Raw genomic sequence first — 23,573 nt, forward strand, 5'->3', positions numbered from 1 at the left:
AAGCTACAGAACATTTAGTAGTAATACATATTTCCTTGAGATGGCTCTGACTACAAGAGTAAACATCAGAAACATAATTCACTGCACCACTGATAACAATGACTAAATCAGGTGGTGCTGCCACAATTTTACTGGTGTGTTATCCAGCTGTATTGAACTGACATGGGGTAAAAAAAAACAAGAGCTCTGCCTACACAGTAGCTTCTAGTGTTGTTTATAGCTGGTAGAATTGAATTAGAAGGAAAATATGCGTTAAAAAAAGGGTGTTGGATATGGACATCTTCCATCTGTGCTATTGAATAAACAGTGATTTTCTATCAGACAGTGGGTGAATTTGGCATCTGCCATTTGTACCACATTCTCTTATTAAAATAGATAAATAAATAACACATCTCCAGGTCATTAAATGAAGAAATACATCCAAGTCATCCCATGGTTATCTTTCACTTCTAGTTAATGCAATTCAAAATTACATTAAACATCATTACATTAAACATCAAACCATCAGACTTTTAGAATCTCTTGAAGTGACAAATCCCTAATATCCCAGCAACAATGTGGAAAACCTCATGCAATAGCAGTCTCCATTTTCTAGGGCAGCCGTTTCTCTAGTGAGTACAAATATCCAGCAGAATAAATGTATTTCCCTATCTTTAACAAAAGCCATGAGCACTCTGACAGAACCTGAGCTGTGTGCAAAACTGGTCATGTAGGCTAAAGATCATGAAAGTTTTTCTGAGCCCCTGTGCCAAAAATAGCAGACGTTTGTATCTGAAATCAAAGAGTTGCTATAAAAAGATAACTCTAAGCCTGTGGAATATCCATGTCATTAGTCAGGAGGGTTTATTTTTGGCATGAGCGTTGACAATGCCACTTACAATCAAGGCAGATAGAAAGTTACTGAACCGTGAGCTCCAGGAGCAATGCTGCACAAAGAGCACTGTGACTCTCACGTGAGGAAAGCCAGGGTACGTTACCAGCTGGGAGATTTGTGTCTTAGGGGAGAAATGATAATTATATAACACAGAACTGTATCATTCTTGCTGATGCCTTCTAAGTTCTGCATTTCCCAGAACAACGCAAAGGCCCTACATGTGGTGACCCTTTCTGTAGGCCAGAAGGGCAAGATGTTGTGCTGTTTATCAGCCAGCAGTGGTTTAAGTGTCAGAAGACATGTTCATTACCCAAGAGCAGAGTTTGAAGACTCTCTGCTATCACAGCCTTTTCTGACCCCCATACTCGAACTCTGGTACAGTTGGGGGGTTTTGATAATTGAAGTAGAAATGTGTGCTTCCAAAAAAAAGTTAGTATCTGTCCACTTTTCTAGTGCTCCAGTCCTCAAATATAGTACCACTATATAGTACCACTATATTTGAGGGGTTTGCAATCTTACCTTTAAGAACCTCTGCAAGTATTTTCAGGCAGCAAAGGAAGGCATAAACAAGCTAATTACTTGTTCAAGGTCACAGAAAAAATCTCTGATGGAACAGAATGCAGGTTTCTGAGTGCAGCTGGCCTCTGCAGTACTGTCATCTTCTGACAAAGGGTATCCTTTGGTAGAAGACTTTATTCTGACAAATAGGCTGAGTCAATTTATTTTGCTGGACTTCTGGAGTGGGGCTGTATCCAAATGCCGTCCTCTGGCCAGAACTCGCTGCAAATGGCAAGATGCCATACCGGAGTGCTGGGGGAGAAGACAAAACACTGAGAGCAGAGTACAAGCTGGCAGCTTAGCCAGCTGTTCTTCCTGAGCACTGCTGCACGCTGTAAAGTGCATGCTGCATAACGGTATGTGTCTGGGCAGAAAAAGACTCCTGATGACTCTTAGTCACTAATTTGGACAGGTGTAGTACAACGTGGAAGCTAGGCATTACTCCTTTTCCTATTAATCCAAACTAACAAATTATTCAGCTTCAAATTCCAACTTTTTGCTGAGGCTTAGTTGGGTAGGTCTCCATGTGCAGCAAATAGGCAAAGAAAGGACTGATGATACCATAGCAAGTATTCTGTATCGTGTATTACCTGCATAAATTCTGCTTTCAGGATATGTAATTCAATATATTTGCTAAGTTTCATAACTTAGTTTTACATACATTCTCATATTCTCAGAGGGACTGGAGTTCCCTCATTCATTTAAGATCATACCCTGAGGCCATATTCAGCTTTTGCAGATGGTAATAACTAACTCTGTTCCTGCTCTTCTGTTGTTTTTTTTTGTTTGTTTGTTTTTGTTTGTTTGTTTTTGTGTGTTTTTTTTTTGTTTTTTTTTTCCCCTCTTAGTAAGTTATTTAAAAATATTCTTCCCCAAAATAAGACTTTCCTTGCTCACCCTTCTCTTCTGATCTCAAGAGTACAGCAGACCACGTCTTTTTTCCACTGCAGCATGTCTTATTTAATACATCTTTTCAGGATATATAGTTCAGTCCATCTTGGCAGCAGAATTTGGAGAACCTGCTACCATATAGACTGTCTGCGAGATCTGCAACAACAGCCAATGGTCACAAGAGTTCTACCTCAATGTTTCTGGCAACATTCTCACCGTGCACAAACACTTTCTACAGGACAGACTTTGAAAAAAATTAAAAAAAAAAAAAAAAGAAAAAGAAAGAAATAAAGTAGGGAGGGACTCCCCCCTTTCCCACAGATTATTAGAGGTAGGCACAGCATTCTGACCAAGTCCTCCTTTCTTTCTGTGGGATTTGATTTCCATTTAGAGTTGCAATTCTATGGCTTCTGCTTCTTTTGGTTACAGAAAATTCTTTTCCAACATGGAAAATATTTGCATCTAATCCTTGCATATATTAGTCTGTATTTGTCTCTGCCCTTGAAGTTATCATCTGCAACATTACACAAAATCTTCAATTTTCTTCTTTAAGGAATGATTAATCAGACTAAAATAAATCTCAGTGGTATGAATACAGCCTGCTTCTTTTTCATTTGTAGCAGTGTAAATGTGAAGCAACTCCACTGAAGTTAGTGAATTAAATAAATTCAAAATGAATTTATTTAAGGCAAAACTAGAGTTTTAATGCAGCTGAGAACAAATCATCTTTTCCAGGTGGATCCTATGAATTTCTTTCTGCACAAACACTGAAAAACTGAAATAAATCTAGAGACAATACCAATGATTTGCCCCTGAATTCTTGTAAAATGAAATCCCTGCCAAGTTTCCAGGGAATGTGTTTGATAAGGACTGGGCATCCTTGTGACCTTACTAAATACTCTCCTAGTGTGGGAATATATCTTACACACTGTGCCCAGTAAGAATAGTAACATTGCTAACTTTGTAACAGATAGCTAAAAACAGACTACTTCACACCTTGTGTAAATTATTCCAGTATCTTATGGATGATGTGAGAAAACCAACATGTGAGACTGGAGGTTTGATTTTAAAATGAAAGGGTATAAGAAGAGAGAGTTCAAATGATGACTCTTGGGTAATTAAAACTGTCTAATCTGGCTCCTTTCTGACTCTAAAGTTACGCATGCTGGTTTACATTGCAACTCAGCCCATTAATGATGAATAATTGGATAGGTAACAGAGAAGCTCACGTCACCTTCTTTCCATGGTTTGTTGATGGAAAAATAGTGGTTCAGAGATTAAAATTTGAGTGACAAGAAAAGTATAGGTGATACTACTACACAAAAATTCCATTAAAATGCCCTTTACAAAAAAGTCACATTACAATGGAGCCTGGAAATACCTCCCTTTCTTCCCTCCACTCTCTCTGCTTATTTTATATTTTTAATAGCCTGAAACACTGCATAATCTTACAGACGGGTGGGGAGGCTTCAGTGCTTTGTTAACAATGACAAGTGTTATTTTGTTAAGAAACATCATTAATCCCACAGTTTCTAATTCAAGCACAAAAGGTGGCTCTGAGGGTAAAATCTGTAATTCCAGTTGTATAAACTCTACTTCGTAGCATATCTACGTCACCTCATAAAAGGTTAGAGTTAAGCCCAGGTATTTTGGTAATTTAACTTATTATTGAAGATAACTTTGCAGACTATCTCTCTAGGTGTTTTTTACTGTTAGACCACAGAGTTTACTTCATAACAAGGCTTGGCAATTTTGTGGTAAACTATAAAAATATTGAAATAGTAAAATTTGTTCTTGGCTTGATTAGATAGCCGACAGATCTAATCTGGCTAGCAGAGTTCAGAATGAATCTGCCCTCTGAGACAGACTAGGACATCCAAACAACACATCCATTTTTAAAAATTAGTCAAGATTGTGAAGGCTGACAGCTTGCAATGGCATAAAAATGGTTGTTGTAGTTTATCTTTGAATAGTCTTGACTGAAAGCTGTGTCTGTACTGATTTTTCAGTGAAAACCTGTGATGACTCAGACAATAAACTTTGTAATACAAGTAGGAATCTTCTTTGTTTTTGACAAAACCCAGCCAAATTTTCATAATGCCTGTTACTGAGTCTGACTCTCAGAAATTTCTGCCTCACAATTCAGGAGAGGTACATCATTTGAAAATTCAGAATAAGCTTTGTCAATTGGCCTACCTGAGTACATGTAAACAAGTACAAGTTTATGTGACAGAAGAGTTGGGGAAAAGAAATGGCAGGAAACACTTTATAGATGTAGGTGTTTGCAGTATTTGCCCAGAAAAACAAGAGGTATGTTCAGTGATATGTGTGTTTTGTCTTTGTATTTGCACAATTCTCCTGTTGTATTGCTTTTCTTAAGGGTTTGGAAATTCTTATGTGTCACTGCAATTGTTTAAGTCGCAGCTGAAAGAGCTCTATTATTTTCTATTCTCAATGCAAACATTTAAAAAACTCCTGATGTTTGTATCACAAAACAAGCAAACTTCCACTGAAAGTTCCTATCCCAAGGCTGAATGGATAGCAAGATACTGTGTTTTGTCACAACCTTATTTTGAAAGGAAATTGGCATGAATGAAAATGCTAGGATTGCAATATACTAAATCATTCACATTCTAAAATATACCTTCTAAAATGCATACTCTCTCAAACATCAGAAAAATCCTACTTTTAATATAGTAAACTCTTTATCTCGTCTTTTTTATGCAATTACTATTTTTTTATATATGCAATTTATTAAAAGAATTTAGCAAATAAATTAATATGAACTGTACCTACTCTTCATTACCTTATGGCACTAACTTCGTATTAATTTAATCTGTTCTGTAGATATAACTGCATGATGCTTTTTCTGCTAACAATGGGATTTTTTAATATTGTTTGATATGCTCCATGCTATGCAGATGTAATTTTGAACTAGAGGCTGCAGTGTTCTGGGAATCCTTGCATAATCTGGAATGTTCCATAAATAGAACATGCACTCGATGGAAGGAAAGCATGACTTATTTTGTAACTATATGCTTGCCACAGATCCAACATCCACCCAAAGTCAAATTGTTCTTGTCAGGGTTGCCAAGTTGTCAGTTAGGCAGAAAAAGCCCTTGTAATGTGCAAGGTGACTTTTCACACTAAAGGAAGTGAAGAAAGAATGGGGTTTCTCTTCTGCTGAGTAACTGGTTTCAGTCCTTTTACTGGGTTGTTTATATTTTCAGTTTGAGTAACTCTCCCACAGTGAGATAAGACTGATTGTTCAAGAAGACCTGTGAGACAGTGTTCTGAGTTATGGTTGCTGTTGAATTCCTATTGGTATCAGAAGCTCTAGCACTGAAAAGAGCCGAACCTTTGCCATCAGGTAATGAGGACATAATCAGTGAGCAACTGTACCTTTGTCCTATTTCTGTGTGCCATTCAGTCCCTGATTTGACAGGGCAGGTCTACCACAGGATGGAGCCACGTGGAGAATGCTATATACCTCTTAGACACCAGTTCCCAACAGAAGTCAGTGCAACTCCCATCAAAGAGAGCTCCTTTCCTCTCTCATCTCCTCATACCAGTCTTGCCAGACCCACTGACAAGAGGAGGGAGAGGAAGCAACAGCAATGCAAAACCTGTATCTGGGTCTAGATTTCTGTCTGACTGGTTGCTTGTTTATGCAAGCTTTTTATTTTTACATGCTATTGTCTGAAGGGCATCTTGGAGGAGAAAGGTGGCTCTTTTTTATTTTCTCAGATCTGTGATCTCATCTTCACATCTTTACATCTTCCATAGGTCTGTTCTGAATCTCCTAGATTCCCTATGAAAAAACTGTTTTTATTGTCACCAGGGAAAGCTCTGAAATACAAATTTGTTTTTTGTCTTTTTACTCACACTGTCTATGAAGGCTGGCTCCTTCTTATCAGTCTCTTCTGTGAATGCTCCTTAGCCAGGTCATCAAATAATTGCAACATCTTCATTCCCAATAAGCTGAAATAAAAAAAAAAATACATCAACTTTTGTTATCTAATGTCCCCAAACATCCAATGTATCAAAAGACCCAATCTTAAACATTGCTATAGCATAAATCAGACTGGAGGACTACAGTAACATGGACAAACACAAACTCATTAGCATATCCTGGCTTTCTGATGGTGTCACTGAAATGACTCAATTCTGAAACTGAGGAAAAAGTAGAAGGTCTTTTGGAGTTTCTGTAATCCTCGCTCAATGATGTACAGTGTTCCTTTGCAACTAAAACATTACTGCAGAGCAGCCCCACTTAATGGCTTAAGAAGTTAACGGTGTGATTACCACAGCGGAGGAAATCTTTTTTAGTTTGAAATTGATGTAGCAGTCCTGTGTACCCCTTTTCTTTCCTGCCAGGAAAATTTTGTGCGGCTGCACTGCTTAACTGTTTCTATTTTGAATAGGCCTCTTGAGTTTACTGGCAGTTGGTATTACTGAAAGCAGACCTCATCCTACTGCACCCTACCCTTGGGTGCATCTGGGCACAAGTCCAACTCAAACGGGAATATAAGACCTCTGCAAAACTGTTCAGGTGTGAGCTAGACTACAGTGACATTCTGGAACAATGTCACAAGATATGTGTAAACTCCAAAAATATATTTGGTTTATTTGGAAACAGTTTCCAGACACATGGCTGCAATTGGGAGGAAATTTGTTATTTTTTCACGTCTCGGTGTTGTTTTGATCACATGCAAAGAGAATCAGCTGCCAATTACAAAAGAGTCCTGTAAAAATCTGGCCTCTGGAAAGGAGAGCTGGTATGTAAAGCACGGTTCTAAGAAACTAGGAAAGAATCATTTGAGTAAAAGTGATGTAAAAATGTGTGTCCTAAGTGATTATAATTTACCATGTTTATAACAAATCACAGAAATACTTGAAGGTTTGGAAGCCCCAAGAAACATTTGTAGAGCTGCTATTAGCACTGACCAAATATACTGAGACCTTCAGACTGAACTGGCAGCCTTCTTCAGACCCGATCTGTTCAAATCAGAAAATCCTAGTGATGTTGTGTTATCTCAATTTGTGTAGACATGAAGTTACTACAGAACATATCCTTCAATAAAATATGTTATTGGAACCTTTTACTATTCTTTTCTTATTAATTCTAGTTAATTTCTGGCATTTGCATGAAATAAAATCAGATGGCTACTCTTTAGTCTCAGAAACTTTTCTTATTTTTGCTTTTAGTAGGTGACTAGAAGGATTACTTTGGTTACTACTCATTGGTAAAATGCTTTGAAAATGAACCAAAGTAACAAGGACGAAAATGTGAGGTGTATTAAAACAGAATTTGGGGATCCAGCTGAGCTTAGAACAGAAAAAGTACCCGAATTGCTGCAGGTCTCTCTAACATTTTCAGTTCCCTTGGCTTTTGTGAAACCTCATCCATGGGGCACGGCACTTCACACAGCTGGACCTCTCCAGTGTATTTCCTTGGATGAGCTCATGCTCCTTGAGGAGTCCCACAGCCTTTTTGGGAGGTAGGAAAATATTCTCCACAGTACGAAAGCAGCAGGCTGAGGAACTAACAAAGGAAATTCACTGGTCGTTTGCTGAATATATCCAACAGTAAACCTCAGCTGCTTTGACTTCCATTCTACCCACAAGATAAACCTGAAATGATTGAAAAGGCTCATGAGAGCCCTTGGCATAATGCATTGAACCACATAAGGAAAAAAACAATTTCCTGTGAGGCTGAAGAGGAAGATATGTGACATTAATGTGTGGTTTGGGTCATTCAGGGATTAGTAAAAACATGCCATCAGGCTGTTAAGCGCTAACAATTAAGTCTGTTGGAGTTTATGAAAATAAGTTCCTGGGCAGGACACAAATGCTAAATATAGGAATCATTTTTGAGGAGTTCAGTAAAAATAGTAAACAACAGGCACTTGCTTTTTGAGACCTTCAACAAGACTCACTAGTGTCAGGCACTCCCTCAAAGAAATTCAGTTTTTATATCTTACCACACATTTTTAGGGACCTATTCATCTATTTCCCACCAATCTCTAGGAAAGGAAAGAAGGTGAAAAACAGAACCCAAGCTGGATCCAGAAGCTATTCACCAGTCCTTTCCACAGTGCACACTGAACTTTTCCCTTCCATCTGTCTTTTGTCGGTGCCTCTGGAAAACCTACGGACAGCAGAAACATCTTAACACTCTGGAGGTCACTGTCTCTGGAATTTGTTAGACAAGATGGTAAAAATGCTCTCTTTGAGGACAGTGGCTTCAGTCTGGATATTCTCAGCCAAGGAAAGAAATTAGGCTATTGATCTTGTTCCTGATTTGATTTATGAGAGAAGGAGGAATCAGGGGTATTCCTAGCAGAACTCTATCAAACTCAGAGAAATTATTATCACAGTAGGTCTGGTCATTAAGAATATATTCTCCCTAATCAAATACCCTATAAAAATACAATGGTGACCAGTACTCACGTTGCCTGGTTCCTGTGCTCTCTGCTCACACGCATCCTTTTTCCTTCACCAAAACCCTGTGGTTACTTGTTTGCAGTTTACTCAGAGCTCCGCACTAAAGCAGATTCTTTCTTACAGCTACAGGGAACTTATGCTTACGGGCTACTGGTAGAAATATCGCTAGCTTCTAAAATTCAGTCCCAGACTTATTCTGCGAAAGGACTTTCTCTCTCTTGAAAATGCATTTCTTTAAGGCTGACAGTCGTTTTCTTTATAGCTTAGCTTCTTAGGAAAATGAAACTTACAGTATCATATTGTTAGTAATGAGTCCTATCTGCCTGAAGATGTTTTATACCCACAGACAATTTTAGCCAAATTTTACAGAAATGTGGAAGTCTCATTCATAATTAAGTTTCAATAAAACTGAAGGCTGTTCAGAGGAGAAAATCTGCATTAGTGCCATCACTGAGAGAAGCAGATGTCCAATTAGACTGCCACACACTGTTTAGCAGAGGCCAACTTGCCAATCTGTACACAAGGGCTGCCTGAGGATGTTTCTGAACACACGGAGAGAAAAACTGTGCTAATTTGATGGTGTAGGTAAGCATTTGTGGAGATAAAGAATACAAATTGACAAAAGCAGGCCTCTCATTTTTTCCAGCGCTCACAGAAGAACTTGTCTTCCAGCAGAACAGTCTTCAGCAGCTTGGAGATATGCAAAGATGCTGGAATTCTTCCAAAGTGTTGTGCTTTGACCCTTAGCAACAAGCAAATTTGGTTAAGGAATAAAATGAAAAGCTGCTTTTGGCAATCTGACCCAGAGGTTTATTCTTAGTAATTTAGGTTTTACTTCAGCAAGGTATGTATGTATTTCCTGAAGTATATACTAGCAATAAACAATTGTTTTAGTACCTTGCTGAATTATAGATCCAAATGCCATACAAAGGCACGTGGAATATTCCTTGCTACGGAATAAGCAATCTCCTTAATTACTATAATCTTGATTTGAGTAGCTTTACAATAACAAATTGTAATATTTCAAGATATGTTATAAATTGTAAATGTTTTTAAATATTTTTAGATATTTTTAACTTCTTGGTGGAAAACCTGAAGTCTTTATAAACCTATATAAGGCTCTATTCTTGGCAGAAGCCAATACCTTGGCTTGACTTACAGTATTGGAAGCATGATTCCCAAAATAACCTATGACTGACAACAGGCTGGTATCTATCTAGAACATATTCTTTTCCATTTTATCATGGATATTATTTCTCAAAGAAGGTCAGTCAATTGTTGTAACCATAAGAGAGATTTCCTGCACGAAGCAGCAATGGGCACTAAAGAGTCATTAGTGCTAAAAGGTATCAGGATTACTGAAGCTGTCTCTTTTTGATGTTATTATACTCAGCTTTGTAAGTTTTCACCACATTTATTGTACCTTGAGTCTTTAGCAATGGTGACAGCAGATTGTCTGTGTCCTCCTCCACAGCTCTGGCTGTGTTCAGACTGCAGTTCACTCAGGTTGTATATTTTTAACCTAGCAATACATGTATTCATATATTGACAAAATATGTACTTGTAATGTACTTAATACAGCTTGGTCTTTGTGTCTGTTTTAACTACAATATGTTTATTCCATGTATCTTCCATAACTGCTCTATTGAGTTTATATTTACTTTGTTGCATTAAAAAAAAAGTCATTTATGTTTTGGAAAATCAATATATTGGATAAATCTTATCCATTATCCTAAAAATTAGATAAGTGAAGATCATTACTGAAACATAATACAATCTAAACAAAGCCATTAGGAAAAGAATTTGTCTTTGATAGAACACTAAGTGTTAAGGAGTGGGTGAAACTTAGCTTGTAACAGCACTCAAAACAGAGGCAAAAATTGTCAGGAGGTTGGAAATGGCTTTCAATGTTTTGTGTGAAAGCTTGGAGACAATGCTCATTCACCGTGGTAGATCTACGCTACACATTCCAAGGTGGCTAAACACCACCATCAAGACCAAACGCACTGCTCACACCACCAACCGGCCCCCAGAAGGACTGTTAGGCACCCTCTGAATCACACAGGGATGCTGTTTATTCCAGCGTGCCCAGCAGCTTCACAAGGCCAGCAGGCTGCCTGTGTGCCCGGGCTGGCTGTCCCCGGGCTGGCTGCCAGCCTGGCCCTGTGGGCACTGCAGGCAGCTGCCGCTCGGGAACTGCACCAGGCTCAGCGCTGCCCTGCAGCAGCTGTCTCGGAGCTGCAAAGTCAGAACCTCTAAGAGGGAGCACTCAGGGATATATATACACATGTAGGAGTATCTCGATGAAAAAACGATGGCGGTACAAATGGGATTATTGTTACTTCTAAACCGAAAGTTCTAAGCAGCTTGAGACAAATGATTCTAAAAAATCATAGAAAACTGTTCTAAAAACCTCAGCTGATCATCAGGTTCATCCCTCAGTCACACAGCTAAATAACTCGTGTGCTTTTCTCAACAGTGTCCTTAAAGACTTCCAGTGCTGGAGACTAAAGTTTTCTTAGGTCAACAATTCTGGAGCTTCACTGTTCTTATCACTGGGAAGCTTTTCTAATGTCTAACCTGAACCTTCTCTGCTACTATACAGGCCTTTACTTCTTTTCCTGTCCTTCCTGGGCAGGATTTCACTGCTTTGCCAGTTTTCAATGCTTTAAGTAATAGAATCCCAGTCTGCTCATTCTGCACAGAAATTAAAAGGTCCCTTACACAGTCCTCCTCTGGATGGTCTTACTCTCAGCTACAGCTTTCTTGAGGAGTATCCCCCAAAGCTGGGGCCTAAAACATATTCCAGTCAAAGCTGTACTACTGGAAAGTAGAATGAAACTTGCCTCCCATCTATCTTCTACACTGTACTTTGATTTAAACCTCAACATGCCATCTTCCACTTTTTGTGACTACATGACGGTGCTGACTCAGGTCCAGCTTCTGAGCCACCGAGACTGCCAGACTCAGAATTAGTGCTGCCTTATTGGTTATTCCACATCTAGTGTTTTTCTAGTCCTAGTTTTGCTTGGAAGAGTATAGCACTTGACCTACTGAACTGCATTTTTTTCAGACTGTTATTGCTATTTATCCTATGCACTTGCAGTCTCTCCCCAGCTTACTAGCAGCTGCAGATTTAGTAAGAATGGCCTAAGTCACTGCTGAGAACGGTGAGCTGCACTTGTCTGGGAGAGACTGCTGCAGAATCTAGTTTGACAGGCATTCTTCCACTAACAATCACTGAAGATCACACTCTCAATACAGTTTCCAAACAGTCCTGCACCCACCCTACAGCAGTTTCCACTAGAAGAACACTTCCTTCCGAGTACGTTGCTTAAGACAATGGCCAGAGCTTTACTGGAACCAAGACAGGTAACTCTTACTGCTTCTTCTCCACTCGGTGGGCCTGTTACCTTTCACAGAAGGAAATTACATTGTCTTGACAGAATTTGTTCTGAATTCATCTACGATGCCTGTGATGTCTTTGGGTTCTCCTATGTGCTTTTATAACATTTGCTTGAAAGTAGCTCAGTATTTTTCCAGGAATTTAAATTAAGAGGTGTGACTTATAATTCCTCAAGCTGCTATTTCGCTTTTTCTTCATATAGGAGCTATGTTTCTTTTCTTTTTCTTTTTTCACTTGGTATTCATGTTTGCCAATTTGCAAACCATTATGAGCAATGTGATTGCTTCAGCTGCTTCTTTAATATGCTAGGATGACAAAGCTCATCAGGTCCAGCTGATGTGAAAACTATAATCTCTGTATTTCCTCTTCTAGGTTAAGATTTTATCCCTCCATCACTGGTACTAATTATGCTAGGCAGATGCTATTGCAACTGATCTTTTCAAGAAGGGTCATGAAAAAAGCTAGTAAACACTTCTGCCTTTTCCAGAACTACCATTTGTCGATCTCTTCCAAGCAAAGGACATAGATTTTCCTTAGATTTTCTTTTACAAGCAGTGTGTGGGTGTACTGCCGCATACCAGGCCTGATATAAAGAACACATCTTATTCCAGGAGATTCTGCTCGGGAAAATGTTTTTGGTGTTTTGTTTTGTTTTGTTTTGTTTTTCACTCAGTTTGGCTGCTATTGTTCAGATTACTTAAAATTCAGATATACAAAGTGTTTCCTTTTCCCCCTTTTTTCCTACAGAGCCTGAAGCAATAACATTTTGAAAATCTCTTTGGTCCATCCTAACAAAAAACTTGGTCTTGAATTGGGAACATCTGTAAATAGGTATAATTTATAACATTTATAAAAGTGGCTTTACTTCAAAAGCTAAATATACTCAATTGTATGGTTATCAGGTTACAGACAAACATAATTTTTGAGAAAATAAGAAAGCAGAAATTAGGAGATTATCTTTAGATACATTGTGAATTTAATCACAGGATTGCTCCCAAGAACACAGATGCTCAAGAGTCACGTGGAGGACGGAAACATGCTCATCACTAGGCTGACGGCATCTTTAATTGCTGCCCTTACTTACAAACAAAATTGCGTCGGCAGAGAGGATTACAGTGTAGTTCAGTTTATAGTGTGAACAAATACTGATTATATTTTAGCTATTTTAACAGGATGAGCTCCTATCTATACCACAAACTACAATTATGTTCTAGCTGAGACAGGAGATGACTGACTTGGAACTTCAGCCCTTGACTTTTATATATAGGTAGCACCGTGGGCTTAGTACATGAGAAACCAATGAAACACAGGCTAGTGTGGACAGGAGATAGGATCTGGGGTGTTCATTTTCCTTTAGAGACTCCAAGCTGAGCAACGCAAGTAGACCTAGCTCCTTATAAAGCCTCATGCAAATATGGGAGCAAGTTATCAGATGGTAGCATCTTAACAGATATTCCACAAAAGCTTGAACCAGTGTGGAATTATGACCAGCCTTCAAGGACAGGTTCAGTAGCAGATCTATGCCTGAATTTTAGACATTTGGTCTCTGGAGTAGACTGCACAATCTAGTGCTATAGGAGAATTTGGAAGAGAAGGAGTCTAAAGAGCCTAAAAATTCATACACTGAGCAGGAAGCTGCGTGCTATTTTTTAAGGAAGTGGCTGAGACCAGCTGGATCTCACAGTCTGCTTTGCAAGTAATTTCTGATTCCTCTTCCAAATAATACCACTTCTGTCCATTCACTCACTGAACAGAGCAGAGCTCCCTTTTTTGTCATCAGAGGTGTCTTGAGGAAATATATTGGTGGCACCCCCTTTTATGGTATGAAAATGTGAGTTACTCATCCCTCGTGCTTAAAATATGCGTGAATGAAAGAGCTTAAAGACTGATTTCCATATTCTCTATGCTACAGAGTTGTTCTATCTTTATGCCACTGTCAGAGAAACAGGGAAAATCACAACTGAAAATGTCAGGCATCTCCAGAGTTACAGGTTAAAAAAATCACTTCAGAATCTCTGTTTTGGTGCTGGGTTTCAAATTACGCCCAGGTTTTATTTTAGGACCAGATTCTCAGAGATTTATCTTCTTACAACCCATATGACTTCATGGGAGTTTAGTAAGTTCCAAGATACTCTAATTTAGGCAAGAGAAGTCTGATTCGCTTTAGCCCTTAGTCTCTAGCAAAGCTCTCTCTTTCAGTGGCAAGGGAGGGACAGAAATATGTGTTCTGCCTTTCCCGTTTTATTGCCTTCTACAATTTTCTTCAGTTACAGGACTTACATGTTCCTCAGTTATATGAGAACACCCTGCGCCGGGAACTTGACTGTTTCAATGTACCCTGGCTTAGCCTAGGTTACTTGTTCCTTTCAGAGTTGTTTGTGTGCTGTTCCCTTGTCTTTGCTGTTGGGCAAATGCTAAAAATAAGAATTTGCTTATCTAATTTGTATGGATCTTCACAGTGTATGCGATTTCACTGTCTCCCTTCCACTCGAGCAGTGGACAGATTTTCCAGACCTTATGACTATGGACTATGTTTTCATTGCAGTTATAAGTCAGGGGATTTTTCCTTTCAACACTGACTTGTCAAATGAAGACGTCCAAAATTTTTCCATAGGGAATTGTTAGAGATTACAGTTTCTGTTTGCTCTGATAGGGCTCTGGACCTGCTAACCCTGATCTGATTATATTTATTTCCAGTCCTGGAAATGGAATTAGCACCTTGTATATTTGTTTTCTAGAAAACAAACAAACAAACTTCCCCCCAACAACAACAACAACACTAATACCTGTGAACTGATTTTTTGTTTTTTAGAATAGATGAGGAAGTTGATTTGGTGTTAGATTAATCAATTATTTGCTCGTATGACAGAAGAATCAGGGTAAGCTTCCCTTTGTTGCCAGTCCCTGTGCAAAAAAGCTTTGCTAGGGATGCCATCTCAACTAGAGATCAGGTTATTCTTCCTCCAGTCCTGTCCTGTCACTGCCTGTTCTACCAAAACAGTTCAAGATAAGTTCCTGTTTGTCAACCACAACATTTTTTTGCAGCAAATTTTGTTTCTGGAAAAAGGAACTGCAGCACAGAGGTCACCAAATGGGCTTTTTCTGATGTGGTTTGGATTTAATCAGAATAGGCACATATTTCAATTAGCTCTATCGTGAATCAATAGAAAGTTTTGAAATGTAACCTCCGGATGGCAGTTTGAGACACCAGCTGGTTGTTCAAAGTTATGCAGATACAGTTCTTTCTGTACCCTTGCACATACCCCAAATATGCAGACAGTTTAATTCCTGTTTTAAAAGGTCTTAACACAAAATATTTTCACAGCAGGAAGCATGATAGTCAGTGCTAGTGTTTATCACACTGAGCATAGGTCGTAGAACATTTTAGCTGCATATCTTCTCTTACTAACTGAGATCAGTAAAAAAAAAAAAAAAAGTAATTAGATACCCTTAAAAGCTTACTTTATCTATGCTAAGGAAGATTAAAAGTGCGCTTTCTCTTCTTTCTGCATCCAACATCCTTTTTTTGAGTTGTACAGAGCAAATGATACTGAAAAGCAATGCAGCAGAAATTAAGCTGTGATAGTTTGAAACTTCGGTGTATCCCCACTCAATGTTTTATTGCGGAGCTGCTCAGCACCTGTAGAGTCAGCCAGTATCCTATGAAACTGTATCACTGACAACTGGTTAATTTTGGTGGCTCTAATGGATGTAGAAGCATCCTAGGATAACAGGAGTACTGATGTCCAGGAAAATTAGTCCAGTAAGCAGAGCAACTGAAAAAGGATTTGTGAGCAACCAAAGGTCCTTAAAAACACAGCTAAGCGGAACAAAGAAAGTGACTGGGTGGCACTGCTGGCATTCAAGGGCCACAGGCCTGCAATGGTCAGTAGGAAGCTCTGTGAGGGTCAAAGCAGAGAAAGGAACTGCTTGTGAATGTGGTAAAAACAGCTGGGGGACCAGACAAAGAAAAAAGATATGGCCTACAATAGAGAAAGAAGTAAACTATAGTGTGGTGCAACACCATGTGCTTGTAAACTGGGAACAGAGCAGAGGGAAGATGGGACAGGATCCTGGAAGATCCTAACCTAAGTGTAAAGAGCATGCAAAAAGCAATGCTAATATGGGTAACCTGGGCTTTTTTTAGAACTATATTGTTAAGTAATTTAACAAGCACTATGTGGACCTGTTTACTTTCATGATAATGTCCCCTTATGGTCAGAATTTTGCTTCTGGAGGAGCAGAACAGGCACTACGTTTGAGTAATAACCTTTTGTTCAGCAGATGCACTAGAGAACATCTCCCCTCCCCCTGACATGTATCTATGGCTAACCTGGGCCGAAACTGGTTTAAGAGCATAGGAGCTTAACATACAGGACTCAGTTCAGCACCCAGGTTAGTGATCAGCTGGCAAAACTTTTGGTCTATCCGAGAGTATATCTTTAGCCAGATTCTGACCCCAGTCGCATCAGAATGAATACAAATCAATTTCCAAGACTCTAACTGGATCTGTCCAGTAAAGTCATTGTCTCTGAAATCACAATTCGGTACTTGCTCTGCAATCTCAGTTTTATTCTAGGATAGGTCAAATTCCTTGAGGGAATAATGAATCATCTAAGACATCTGGCAAATCTCTCTGATTGTGTGATACAGTGGTAAAATAGGTCAGCATAGTTTAGGGCTGCTTTAGAATCTACAAGATAGGAGACAGGAGTCTTTAATACAGGAGACTGACTCCTACGGACAATGAGATCAGTTATACAGGGAACATGAGAGAGATATGAGAGCTCTAAAAAAAGAAATTGAAAAAGATTTTAAGGCTGCGAAACCAGACAAGAATAAATGAATTAAATAATTTTAAGTAATTCAATAAAGTATTTGCTGAAACTTACAAGTGCTTAAATGGCAGTACAATTTCAGCAAAATTAACACTTAGCAACATACACGACACATTGACCACTACCATACACACTTCTTCTGGACACATTAATATGTTGAAATGTAGGAATAACAACAACAACAAATAATAAAAAAAAAAAAAAGGAAGCAAAGATTTTTTAAGATAAAAACTAAGAATCATGTCCTGATAGTAAGATTTGGAGTTGCTTGCAAGCAGTTATAGCTTGTAGTATTTAAAAGTAATATAAATAAAACACCATTCTTAACAACATGAGACTTTTTCTGAAGATAGATAATGAAATTCTGGTCCCAGCAAAATTAGTGGGAACTTCTGAGTCCATCTGAAGTTATCCATACCTTGCAAGAATAATTTCTGAAAGTACATATGTCTAAAGGATGCATATAACCTATTCACATGGCTGACCCAGCAATTCTTAAAAATCTGTTTAATGAAGAAGTACAAGAAAAATCACAAGTAGCTGGAATTAGGTCAAGGCCTACAACAGGATATTTAATTTGGCATCCATGAAGGGGCCTGGATTTATCATTTGTTGTTAATCTAGGCACTCTGCTTGTCCTCATTTATCTTCCCTTTGGAGCTACTGAGAAGAGCTTCAGAAATACATTTCAGCACATTGTGAAAACAGTCTATGCTCACAGCTAGTAATGAAGAAATAATGTAATTAACTGCTGTTATGTAATGGCACTTGGCAAATGAATGTGAACTGCTGTAGAGTAAATAAAAGCTAGTTCTATTTCTGGAATACCAGTTAGAAACATCTTGACCAAAGACCTGGAGCATGCAAACATTTATTTTTTATTATTTTTATTTTTTTACACAGAAAACATTGACATCAATGGCTGTTGGTTAAAGGTGTTGTAAGGAGAACTCTAGAGATTGAGAGCTTCTGTATCGCTGCTGAGTACAGACAGCGCAGCCTGTACACTGTACTCAGCTGCCTCTGTCACAGTCCTGCAGCTCCTTAGTTCCTGTCATCTCTGCTAAACTGACAAGGGCATTCTGTTAATTCCACCAGCTCCTGGGGACAAAGTGATGTGGTCTGTAATGAGGCCACCCAAAGAGGTGCATAGGAAATCATAAAGTACAGAAGGACTTACAGCTACTTTCCAGTGAGACGCATTCCCAGCCAGAGCCATGAAGTTTGTGTGGGGATGTTAAGAATCGTCTTTTTAAGTTAATGACCTGGGATATTTTATACGCACCCCTTTTGTTTCATATTGCCGGAATTTTAACCACACTGTCTGTAGGTCTTTAAGGACCTTGCAAGGACAACTTGATGAAAAACCGCACGCAGATCCATGCTAGAGCATTTCCTGTGAGAACCCTCACGCCTACAAAGGCATGCATGGTGTGTTGGCAGAAAAGCTTTACTATCTTTGTTTGGTAAAGGAGCCTGCTCAGGCAGTGCTCATTTTGAGTGGAGATGTGGGTGGGATGAAATCACAGAATCACAGAATTTGCTAGGTTGGAAGAGACCTCAAGGTCATCGAGTCCAACCTCCAACCTAACGCTAACAGCCCTCCACTAAACCATATCCCTAAGCTCTACATCTAAACGTCTTTTGAAGACTTCCAAGGATGGTGACTCCACCACTTCCCTGGGCAGCCTGTTCCAGTGCCTCACAACCCTTTCAGTGAAGAAGTTCTTCCTAACATCTAGCCTAAAACTCCCCTGGCTCAACTTAAACCCATTCCCCCTCGTCCTGTCACCAGGAACGTGGGAGAACAGGCCAACCCCCACCTCGCTACAGCCTCCCTTGAGGTACCTAAAAAGAGCGATAAGGTCACCCCTGAGCCTCCTCTTCTCCAGGCTGAACAAGCCCAGCTCCCTCAGCCGCTCCTCGTAGGACTTGTTCTCCAGGCCCCTCACCAGCTTCGTCGCCCTTCTCTGCACCCGCTCAAGCACCTCGATGTCCTTCTTGTAGCGAGGGGCCCAAAACTGAACACAGTACTCGAGGTGCGGCCTCACCAGAGCTGAGTACAGGGGGACGATCACCTCCCTAGCCCTGCTGGTCACGCTGTTCCTAATACAAGCCAGGATGCCGTTGGCCTTCTTGGCCACCTGAGCACACTGCTGGCTCATATTCAGCCGACTGTCCACCATCACTCCCAGGTCCTTCTCTGCCTGGCAGCTTTCCAACCATTCCTCTCCCAGCCTGTAGCTCTGCTTGGGGTTATTGCGCCCCAGGTGCAGGACCCGGCACTTGGCCTTGTTAAACTTCATGCAGTTGACCTCAGCCCATCGGTCCAGCCTATCCAGATCCTCCTGCAGAGCTTTCCTACCCTCAAGCAGATCGACACACGCACCTAACTTGGTGTCATCTGCGAACTTACTGAGGGTGCACTCGATGCCCTCGTCCAGATCATCGATGAAGATATTAAAGAGGACCGGCCCCAGCACCGAAATCAGGATGGCTGCCAGGCTACCCTGTGACTCAGACGAGGAGCTCCCATCGATGTGTGGGGAATTCAGTGCCAACAGCTAGAAAAGCTGAGACACAAATGGTGGGCGACTTAACTGGCTTCTGTCACACAATCTGAGGATCCGATCCTGTATGAATCAGACCCTGTATCAGTAAAGCCCCTGCTTATTATCATCCCTATCTTTGTCCTAAAATCTAAAGCAAAATTAATCTTTTTATTTTTGTAAATGGGTCAACAAAACAGTATCTCTCCATCCTAATGACTAAGAGATTCAAGTAACCTCTTTGCCTCAATTGGAGAAATTTTAGAGTAGATTAAATTATTTGTTGCTATTACAACACAGCTGCATCAAAAAGTAAATATATGGGGGTATTTTGAGGGGATGGCTGCTTTAAATACAGCTCATAAAACATTTTCAACATACTAACTCAAATTTTTTTCTGCCCATTTACATTGATTTTTAAATTTCCTTCCCATTTCAATAACAAATCCCAAATAATAGGCTTAAACTGCTATTCATGAAATACAATGGCTCAGTTGGGGCTTTTACTGATTACATTTTGAAGTTTACTCAGTTCTGAACCTTCATGTTTTAACCAGTAATTGTTTCTCTCCTGTTAATACTACTGTGAACAGAAAAACTGCTGAATTGATAAGAAAAGCAACTAGGTACATCCTATTTTACTCTGTAGGCCTACTACCTATTGATTTGATGTTTGACTGTTTGCTTTTGACCACTTACAATTTAATTGCTGGTATTTCCTTCTGTTCAGAACTATTATATTGGAGCTGCTCATCAGAAATCCCACAGAATAGCTTATAAAATTTTAATACCTGAGTATTAAGTGGCATCGCAGTTCAGCTGAAGTGCTACTGGAAGTCCTCCCAGGCCTGGCACCACTGAGGGGATGGCCACAGGTTTCATCACCTGTGTCCGGAACAAGGGACTGAAGGGCTCGCCGGGACACTGGGTGGCAGCCACATGGCCCCTAGGGATAGGGGAATGGATTGCTGGGTCTTGTCCGTGCTTGTGGCGGTGTGGAGATCGCCATAGCAGCAACCGATGCTTGCCCGCTGCCCTCCTGCGAGGCGCAGCCGCCATTTTCCCCTCTCCATCCCGCTCTGGGCGCCAAAACCTGCGGCCGCCCTCAGTCACCTCAGGCGGCCATTTTGTGCCCGACAGCCGGCTCTAGGGCGGCCGGTGCCTGTGGCCACCGTCGGAGAGGCCACTGTCAGTGACTTAACGGCCCTGAGCGGCCTCACCTGGGAGCCACACCCGCCCTCTACGCCTGGTTTTCATTTAAGCGCTAGCCGTAGACCACCAGCTCCCCCCTGAGCCGTGAGGTGGTAGCGGGGATCTCTAGTTCAGCTATGTACTGCCCGCAGTACAGTTCCTTTAAGCTCTCACCTGTGGGCTGATTTTCTTCTTTGCCCTCGGATCTCTCCCCTGGCTGTGGATCCATCTAGGGAGGAGACCTCTTCCTCTGGCAGGAAGCTGTGGAGAAGCTGTTGGGCCTTTCTGTCCCCTCAGGCTGGGCGTCCTGTCAGCGCGGCAGGGCCAGCCACCCATCTCACTGTGCCCCTCCAGAGTATCAGGTATGCCCAGGCAGTGGTAGCTTTGATACCCAGATATTAAAATCCCATTTTACTGAAGACAGATTCCTGCTATTCTTACAATTTTTCCTTTTCAAGGAGGCTATTTGCATGTAGTGATCTTGTGGTGCACTAATGCTGCCTTCATGAAGTAGTTTCTGCAAATGGATAGAATGCAAGGGCAAGATTTGAACTTATCTGACCCGTGGTAGTCATCTTGCCTTCATTTTTCTGCAGTCCTCTGCCCTTTTTGTCAATGCCAGGGAGCCTTAGCCAGCAGGGGAGAGTATCTCACAGTTACCTTTTCAAAACCTTCCTGATTTAGCTTTTTTAAAAATGTATGCTCTACTTGTACTTGGCTAAAGGACAAGGTGAAGAAAAGGAATAAGGGAAGTTTTTCCTCCTTGGGTTTTGCTAGCACCTATTTCTGTGAGGTTGCTCTCTTTATTACAAAGAACAAGCCTACTTACGCTGTTTGACCAGCTAGTTTTAAACATAGACACAAATCGGTAACTTTAAACTCATATAGGCTCTCTCTTGGTCTTTGAGAGCTTGTTCAAAATCAGAATGCATGAGTGAATTAAGTTTTCAGTTCTTGTATTAGTGGTGCTGTATGTTGTATATAAATATTTAACAGCACAAAATGTTGAGGCTTTGATTTTTTTTTTTTTTTTTATTCAGTTGTAATGCAGGTGACATACACAAGTATCAGTGATTTATCTTATGGACTGCTTCCATGGGCAGTTCTTGTGTCTGCATGTGTCAGTACTTTACTTTCACAGTGTAATTGTCTAGCTAGCAGACAGGAGAAGGAAGCCTCTGTCTGTGTTTGAGGTACAGAAGTATAGTCACTAGCTGCAGACACAACTACTAAAAGCATGTGATTTATGGAGCTTGGTGTTAATCTTTATTCCAGCTGACCTACAAAAGATACAATTTAAAAGAATATGACAGACTTTCAGTGAGTCAAATCTTTCATGCGCAATTGCAGAACGTTTAATTTATTAAAGTCCTGAAGTCCTGAGGAGGTTGCAAATGGCTTAATGTAACTGGTTTTCCTGGGAAAGACTGTTTCAGTGACCATACTAATGCTGCACTTCCTCTGGTGTTTTACATATGGTGCATATGTAATTACTCTTCTTTCAAGTCTTTTTGAGCATTCACTGTAGTAATGCGTGCTTCTCAGGGCTTCTTCAGATGGATTTCAAACCATAAAGCTCAGCGGCTGGAACAAAGGAAAGGATGCTTTTAGTTGCTAAATGTGAAATTAATCCTTTGCCTGCAGATGTTTCAAAATGTTTAAGAAAGCTCATGGTGATTTCCTTTATTCTACTGAGGATGTGCTATTTTTGAAAATGTATTGGGAGGGGTCAGTCCTTCTTACTATGCTATTTCCATTTGTGTTGTGGTACCAGTTGGGACTCAGTTGTGATTCAGGTTTCTCACTGTGCCAGGCCTATAATGAAAATACATTCCCAGCCTCAAAGTCCAAGGTATTTTATTGACTTTGCTGTTATATTTAACCGTATTCTTGATACTATTTCTGAACATTTCTGTTACTCTTTTTACCTCTACTTTGGTTACTAAGTATGGGATTTTTACTATTCTTTTTAGCTCAGAATTCCTGAGCTCTAATCCTATGTGCTGTATTGGCTCAGTGCAGACAGAGCTACTGACTTGCTCTTCATCTTTCTTCTAGAGAAGTGTTTTACCTTTGAACACCTGCTACTTGTCACCACCTGTGGATAGCAGTGAAGGAGTCCTTTGGAACAAACTATGGCTATCTAAAATCACTCAAGCATTTATTTGTAGCATTATTTTAAGATGGGTCAGTTCCCCAGTCTCTTTCATCACAAGTTTGGCACATCAGTTTTGCTGGCAGAGTAGAAGGATCAACAGGGAGACAGCTGAGAACAGGAACAGTTTAAGTTGGCAGTATTTCTAAGACAATAGCATGAAGAACCCAATTAGGGTATATGGATGCCCTATATAGATGCTGGAAGCAGTTGGCTTGCTTGGTAAGGCAATTAGGAATAGAAGCTAAGCTGTCAAAAGGCAGGATGTCTTATTAACAGAGTTAAAAGGCCTCAGGAAAAATTGCAAGTTTATGATGAATATTCTTTAGGGATCTCTTTACATGCAGGCCTGTTACACTCTTTCCAGGTTATTGGGCTCACTGGACCTTTGATCTGACCCAATACAGCCATTATTTTTTCCCCACTTGCAGCTTTTGGGGGTGGGGTGTTAGGGTAGCAAGAGGGGACGCTAAAACCATAAAAATCACTATGAAATTTGGACACAAAAGGCATTTACTTGGTATGTATGAAATCTGTAGCTTACAGGGAAATGATGACGTTTAACTAAGTGTTAGAGTGTTTGTATATGTAGAGGAGGTAAGTGGATTGGGTAGCAACGTGATCTAATTGCTGTATTTCCTCAGTTAAAAGTCAGTATGAATAT

The 23,573-nt window shown here is 40.1% G+C and overlaps 2 long non-coding RNA genes across 2 annotated transcripts in view; one reads left to right on the forward strand and one right to left on the reverse strand.

Annotated features, from left to right (window-relative positions):
* LOC311443530 overlaps positions 1-20,694 on the reverse strand; it is a 39,252-nt gene extending 18,558 nt beyond the window's left edge. The window contains exons 1-2 of the long non-coding RNA XR_014697315.1: positions 20,355-20,694; positions 6,209-6,304 (exon numbers count right to left, since the gene is read on the reverse strand). This is a non-coding gene — a long non-coding RNA (uncharacterized lncRNA). The remainder of the gene's footprint in view (positions 1-6,208; positions 6,305-20,354) is intronic.
* The window catches only part of LOC311443529, a 65,568-nt gene continuing 62,667 nt past the window's right edge, over positions 20,673-23,573 (forward strand). Inside the window, exon 1 of the long non-coding RNA XR_014697314.1 lies at positions 20,673-21,116. This is a non-coding gene — a long non-coding RNA (uncharacterized lncRNA). The remainder of the gene's footprint in view (positions 21,117-23,573) is intronic.

This window comes from Aythya ferina (genome assembly GCF_964211825.1).
Source record: "Aythya ferina genome assembly, chromosome: 12".
In the NCBI taxonomy this organism is placed as follows: domain Eukaryota; kingdom Metazoa; phylum Chordata; class Aves; order Anseriformes; family Anatidae; genus Aythya; species Aythya ferina.